The sequence below is a fragment of the Sorex araneus genome, chromosome 2, assembly GCF_027595985.1.
Source record: "Sorex araneus isolate mSorAra2 chromosome 2, mSorAra2.pri, whole genome shotgun sequence".
Classification (NCBI taxonomy): domain Eukaryota; kingdom Metazoa; phylum Chordata; class Mammalia; order Eulipotyphla; family Soricidae; genus Sorex; species Sorex araneus.
Window position 1 is genome coordinate 200,725,781 of NC_073303.1, and position 7,300 is coordinate 200,733,080.

The following is a 7,300-nucleotide window of genomic DNA, read 5'->3' on the forward strand; positions in this document are numbered from 1 at the left end:
GGTGTGACCCAAAGAGAAAAAAAAAAAGAAGAAAAAGGAAAAAAAGAGTTGAGCTGGGTTAGACAAGCCTTGCCTTTTTTTTTTTTTTCTTTTTGGGTCACACCCAGTGATGCACAAGGGTAACTTCTGCACTCAGGAATCACCCCTGGTGGTGCTCAAGGGATCATATGGGATGCTGGGAATTGAACCCGGGTTGGCCACGTGCAAGGCAAACGCCCTACCGGCTGTGCTATTGCTCCAGCCCCAAAGCCTTGCCTTTTGAATTCCCTGAGTTTTCCTCTGGTTTCTGGTGTCTAGCTTGAGGGCTTATCTTCCTCCTTTCCCCTCTGACTTTTTGGCTCATCCCCCGGTTCCCTTATCTGATTGGCTCTGGAATTTTCTCGGCATGAGGTTGGATATCGGGGTGCCTATCCCTGCGTTTGGGGCTCCCAGACCCATCTGCACCACAGCTGGGCAGTTGCTTAGTTTCTTCTCTCATTGGAGCCAGCCCGCTCTGCTGAGCCGGGGCTGAAGCCCTGGCCCCGGGGGTTAAAAGGGGCCCTGGCTGGGGTCCTCTCTCTGAACACTGAGGAGCTGTTGGAATCTGGAACCTTCCGGTGACTTTAAAGAAAAACAGAGGGCCTGGAGAGAGCGCAGGAGCAGGCCACTTGCCGTGCACATGGCTGACCCGGGTTCAGGCTCCAGCACTGCGTGGAACCCCTCTAGGAGAGATGCCTGAGCACTGAGCCAGGAGTAAGCTCCGAAGACCCCTGGAGGTAGCCCCCAAACCAAGAAACAACAACAACAACCAAACAAAACACAAGACAAAGATGCATCCAGTGCTCCCACCACTGGGTGGGCCGAGTCTTTTCCCAGTGTTCCCACCCTAGCCGGAGGAGAAGGGCTTCCCTGCTTCCCGCCCGGACCAGGGGAGCTTTCCTCGTGCTGCTGCGTCAGCGCTGGGACCGACTCGGGGACAGGGTGTAAGACCAGCGTGCCAGCCACCAGATGTCTGCAGCGTCACGGCTTTTCCTTCCCAGATCTGTGCTTCGCAGCTCACGGAAGCGCTTTGCTGAGGGCTGGCTCTTCAGCGTCGTCACCCGCAGCTGCCGGGCCAGGAGTCTCTGCGTCCGAGACAGACAGACAGACAGCCCGGTCGTCCTTCCTCTTCTGTGGCATCATGCACTTGCATCATGCTCTTGCCTTCCTCTGCTTGCTGCTCAGCTCGTTGCCCCTTTCCTTCGCGGCTTCCTTTCGTCACCTGCCCCCAGCTATGCGGTGGTCTGTGTCTATATAAATTATGCATTCCTGTCCCCTTAGCTGTCTCTGGTGTCTGATTGGTTACATCCTATCTCCTTCATCCAATTGAAGAGGCCAACTAGTTGTATATGTAAATAAGGGGGACAGGGGGATGGTGGGATGGTGTATCTGGTTTTTTTTTTTTTTTTGCTTGTTTTGTTTCTTTGTTTTTGCTTTTTGGGTCACACCCGGCGATGCACAGGGGTTACTCCTGGCTCTGCACTCAGGAATCACTCCTGGCGGTGCTCAGGGGACCCTATGGGATGCTGGGAATTGAACTCAGGTTGGCTGCATTTAAGGCAAACGCCCTACCCGCTGTGCTATCTTATCACTCCAGCCCCTGATCACATATGACCTCATGCAAATAAGTTTTGTGGGACACCAGTCAGATAGTTTACGGCCCCGGTTAATGACCTGATCCCTCCCTCCTGGTTGCCTCTATAGCCCCACTGTTTGTTTTGTTGCTTGGCCCTTCTTGGTTTTCTAAGTATGTCTAGTTCTGGTCTGACATTTCTTCTTCTTTTTATTTATTTATTATTTTTTATTTTTTTTTGCGTTTTGGGTCACACCCAGTCATGCTCAGGGGTTACTCCTGGCTCTGCCCTCAGGAATCACTCCTGGTGGTGCTTTGGGGACCATATGGGATGCTGGGGATCGAACCCAGGTCGGCCGCATGCAAGGCAAACGCCCTACCCGCTGTGCTATCGCTCCGGCCCGTTCTTTTTATTTTTAATTAAAATATTTATTTTTATTTTTTATTAATTCACCGTGAGGTACAGTAACAAGAGTTTCATGTTTGAATTTTGATCATCCAGTCATCAAACACCCATCCCTTCACCAGTGCACATTTTCCACCACCAAAATCCCCAGTATCCACACCCCCCTTTTTACACCTCCCCCTGCCAGTGTGGCAGACAATTTGCAAAATATCCTTTCTCTACTTGAGTTGTATCACTTGTATCACTTGTCAGCTCGTTGCTCATCGATTTGCTTAAGCGGGCGCCAGTAACGTCTCCGTTTGTCCCTGTCATGTGCTAATGTAGCCCAATGGTGTCTACTCTCCCTAGGAACACAAAAAAGCTCCTAAAGTTCCTACTTTAGTTATTTTCGATATTTTGAGACTGGTTCTACCACCCCTCATAAATGCCAAAAATGCAATTGCTAGATAATGTGTTTTGTATTGCTTGTTATGGATATAATATAATGTCGAGGGGCCACAAGAGCTGCCGCACGCTCTAGGAACTCTAAGATTTTAATAATTAGGATCTGAAGACATTGCTGCCGCAAGTTGCTTGGGTCCGAGATTCATTTGTGTGTCTCTGGATCGTGGCCACGTGGGAGCGTAAGTAGACGGTGGGCGGATGTGGCATCATCTCGGCGTCCCATGGGGACAGGGGGACGGAGAAGGGCCCACTCCTCCCCTGTCCCGAGAGACTTGGGATTTACCGTCACCTCGACTTGTACCTGGTGCTTCTCGCTGGCTTCTAGAACATGGCGCCTGCTGGAGCTCTTAGAGGGCAGGTGGAGTGACGGCACCTGCCCCGTCTGGAGCAGCCCAGCGGAAAAGGCCTTCTGTAAAGCCCCGGGCCATCTCTGCCGCAAGTTGCTCGGGTCCAAGATTCGTTTGTCGACATCGCTTCTTACAGAAATTCTTTGGTTTTTTGGTTTTGACTATGCCCATTGGTGCACAGGGCTTCCTGCAGGCAGGGCTGGGCTCCAGCTGGGTGAGCTTCACGCTGGCTGTTCTATCTCCCCAGTCTCTTTTCCTTTCTGAAGCGATTGTTCCTAGTTGTGACTTTGGCGTGCTGTCCTAACTCCTCTCATCACCTTTCACGTGCAGGAACAGTCTCTTCCTGTCACAGACCACATTCTCATGTCCTTCTCTGCCATGAGCATCCCCTGTTACAGTTGGCCTTGGTCTGCTCTGCGTCCTTCTTTAAATGAGTGAGTTTGTGTTTACTGAAGGGAAGGGCAGGTCACAACTGGTTTTCCAACCTCCCTGGCTCTAGCACTCCGCTTTCTGCTGCTTTTGCAAAGTGATTGAAAACAACAATAGGGGGTGGAGCGATAGCACAGCCGGGAGGGTGTCTGCCTTGCACACGAAGAACCTGGGTTCAGTCCCTGGCATCCCACATGGTCCCCGGAGCACTGCCAGGAGTAATTCCTGAGTGCAGAGCCAGGAGTAATCCCTGAGCATCACCGGGTGTGACACCCACCCCCTACCCCAACACACACACACACACACACACACACACACACACACACACACAAGCCCCCAAACCAAAAAACAACCACCACCAACAAAATAACTGAAAACCTGACATTGCTCTGTCTTGTCTTTTCTTCCTTCCTTCCTTCCTTCTTTCCTTCCTTCCTTCCTTCCTTCCTTCCTTCCTTCCTTCCTTCCTTCCTTCCTTCCTTCCTTCCTTCCTTCCTTCCTTCCTTCCTTCCTTCCTCTCTTTCTTCCTTTCTTCCTTTCTTCCTTTCTTTCTTTCTTTCTTTCTTTCTTTCTTTCTTTCTTTCTTTCTTTCTTTCTTTCTTTCTTTCTTTCTTTCTTTCTTTCTTTCTTTCTTTCTTTCTTTCTTTCTTTCTTTCTTCCTTCCTTCCTCTCTTTCTTTCTTTCTTTCTTTCTTTCTTTCTTTCTTTCTTTCTTTCTTTCTTTCTTTCTTTCTTTCTTTCTTTCTTTCTTTCTTTCTTTCTTTCTTTCTTTCTTTCTTTCTTTCTTTCCTTCTTTCTTTCCTTCTTTCTTTATTCCTTTCTTTCTCCCTTAGCAACTTTCATTATGAAACTAAGGCTCCCAACACTGGCTCTGTCTTTTCTGAGATCTGACACTCGGGTTCCCATACTTTTCCCTGCCGCCTCTTTGTTCTCCTGGTCTCCTCAGAATGGGTTGGGCTGAGACTTGGCTCAGCACTCGGGTGGGCTTTGAGTGGCGGGTCTGGGCCTCTCTGTGGTCTCCACGGCGGGGTCCGGCCCTTCTCCAGGGGACTGTCTGCTTCTGTGAACCTGCTCAGCCACCTTGAAGCTTTCTCCATACTGTTGGTGTCGCCTCCCACTCTCTGTCTTCACTGACCTTTGGTCACCGGGGATCCATGTAGCTACTGGTGACCCATGCCACTGGCTTTCCGCAAGATTCCCTGGGATTCCAGGTCTCCTGTCCAGTTGTTGGAGTTTCAATTTTTTTTTGTTTGTTTTTGATAAACTAGTTGCTTGGTCTGTTTTCAATGGAGGAATTTGGAGAGATAAAAATATTATGTCCATAGAATGACTGCACTTATTTGTGGAGTATAAAATAACATAATCTGAGACTGACACCCAAGGACAGTAGAGACAAGGGCCAGGGAGATTGCTCCATGGTTGGAAGCCTGTCTCACGAGCTGGGGGAGAAGGCAGCTGGGAGAGAGATGGGGTCACTGAGTCAGTGATGGTTGGAGGGATCGCTCGGGATGGGAGATGTGCACTGAAAGTAGGTAAAGGACCGAACATGATGGCCTCTCAGTATCTGTGTTGCAAACCATAATGCCCATAAGTAGAGAGAAAGAGGGAAATTGTCTGCCATAGAGGCAGGGGGAGGGGAGGGATACTGGGGACATTGGTGTGGAAAATGTGCACCGGTGGAGGGATGGGTGTTCATTCATTGTATGACTGAAACTCTATCATGAAAGCTTTGTAAGTGTAACTCACAGTGATTCAATAAAACATAAATAAATAAAAAATAAAAGCATATTATATCCAAAACTGGGCGGCCGCTTTCGCGACTGTGCAACATCATATGCTCCTTGTTACCAACAATAGAAAACATGCAATCTAATGATGCCATTCCGACAGGTCTGACTGTTGGAGGAAAAACTCCAAATAATGATAGTGAGTTTCCTGTCGAAAATTGGATGTAATCAAAGTAAGGAAAGAGTAAAGTGAAAATCATCTGCCACACAGGCAGAGGGGGAGAGGGAGGGGGTATGCTGGGGTTCTTGGTGGTGGAACATGTGCACTGGTGAAGGGATAGGTGTTTCAGCATAGTATGACTGAGACTCGATCCTAAAAGCCCTGTAACTGTTCTCAATTAAAAAATGTGACTCATGGGGCTGGAGCAATAGCACAGCGGGTAGGGCGTTTGCCTTGCACGCGGCCGACCCGGGTTCAATTCGCAGCATCCCATATGGTCCCCTGAGCACCGCCAGGAGTAATTCCTGAGTGCAGAGCCAGGAGTAACCCCTGTGCATTGCCAGGTGTGACCCAAAAACAACAAAAAAAATGTGACTCAATTAAAAAATAAACTAAAATAAAAAATATATAACAAATAAAAATAAATAAACATGGAACCAAAAAAAAAGAAAAAACATATCCATTGGCTTGGGAGATTTGTAGAGGGGAGTTCTCTGCATCCTGGCCGGGAGAGAGGTCATCTCACCGCCCGTGAGTGTCCCAGCGCCCCTAAATCCCAGACTAGTTCCTTCACACCTCGTCCTTCCCCCGAGGGGGCTGCACTGCATTCCGCTAAGGCTCATGTTGGAGGCTCTGTGACCTGGCGCCTCCGAGGGGACTCAGGTGCCCGGGACCTTTAAGGAGGCATGGGGGGCGGGGGCTGCTGCGGGGTATATTGAAGCGCCCTCGTCCAGATTGGCTGGTGGTCCTCTGGGAAGAGAAAGCTGGAACAGACGCAGGCCCACGAGGAGACGAGTTCCATCAGCACTGATGACACCAGCTCTGCGACACCTGTCTCAGCCCCCAGCGCCCAGAGCCAGCAGAAACAACTCTTCGGCCTCAGTCGGTGGCCCTCGATCTGGCAGTCTCAGCAGACCCTTTCTCCCTTGGCCGCTGCTTCTCCTCTACCCGCTTCGTCTCTTCCCCTCCCCCCACTCTCTCTCTCACACACAGAGAAAGAAGCAGAGACTCAGAGACAAGCACCGGCGTGCACAGACACATCACCAATACTGACCCAGCGACACGACACACAGAGACACACACACACTCACCGGCACTTGCAGATGTATCGCAGACAAACACACACACAGGCATGTCACAAATGCGGATACACACAGACACAGATAACACACAGGCACAGCCCCCCTGCACATATATGCACATACACGCCCACTGCACACATGCACACATGCACACACACTGCACACGCACACATACGCACACATATGCACACACAGTCACACAGGCACACACACGCACACTGCACACACGTACACATTCATGCACACAAACATGGACATGTGTACATCCGCACGCGCGCACACACGCACACACACACACACACACACACACACACACTCATCCCCCAGTTGTTGCTCTCAGTTCAGCAGCTCCAGACTCGACTACACTAGCATGAATTTTCCCACTCTCGGTGTCTAAGAATAACTCCCTAGACATTTCCCTTAAAATTTCTTTTGTGGAAAAAATAAGCTGCAAAGATTTTGTTTCTGTTTTGTGATCTGGCAGGACCAGAAGGTTTCTGGCCTTTTAGCTGTTTTCTTATCAGTCTTGATTATGGTGGGACCTAAAAGTATTTAAATGGCAACCAAGGATATTCTCTGCACTTTTTTTTTTTTTTAGATCGAAATCACTGTGAGAGAACCAGTTACAAGGTTGCTCGTGACTGGGTTTCAGTCACAGCGTTCGTCGTGTACATTTCCTCCACCAGTGTCCCCAGTTTCCCTCCGCCCCCTCCCCCTATTCTGCGCATTCTTATTCCTTCTCAGACTTCAGCTCAGAGCCTTCCGGGAAGGGGTGTGGGGTGAGAGCTGGCTTTGTTTGCTTCCAGCCTTTCTGTGGGTGTTGGGTGAGCACTCCTGTATCTCTGGGCCTTCGCTTGCTCCGAGGCTGTGGGCGCTGTTCTGCTCAGAGACCCGGAGCTAACGCCGTGCTCGGCTTCCTGGCACACAGCACACCCGGGGCAACGCTGTCTTCCGTTTTCTCGTCTCTCTTCCAACCGTAGAGAGCCAGAAAACAAAAACTCAATTATGGACCAGAAGAAACAAGCAAGCCTCTGGGGGGCCACAGATATTCCAGT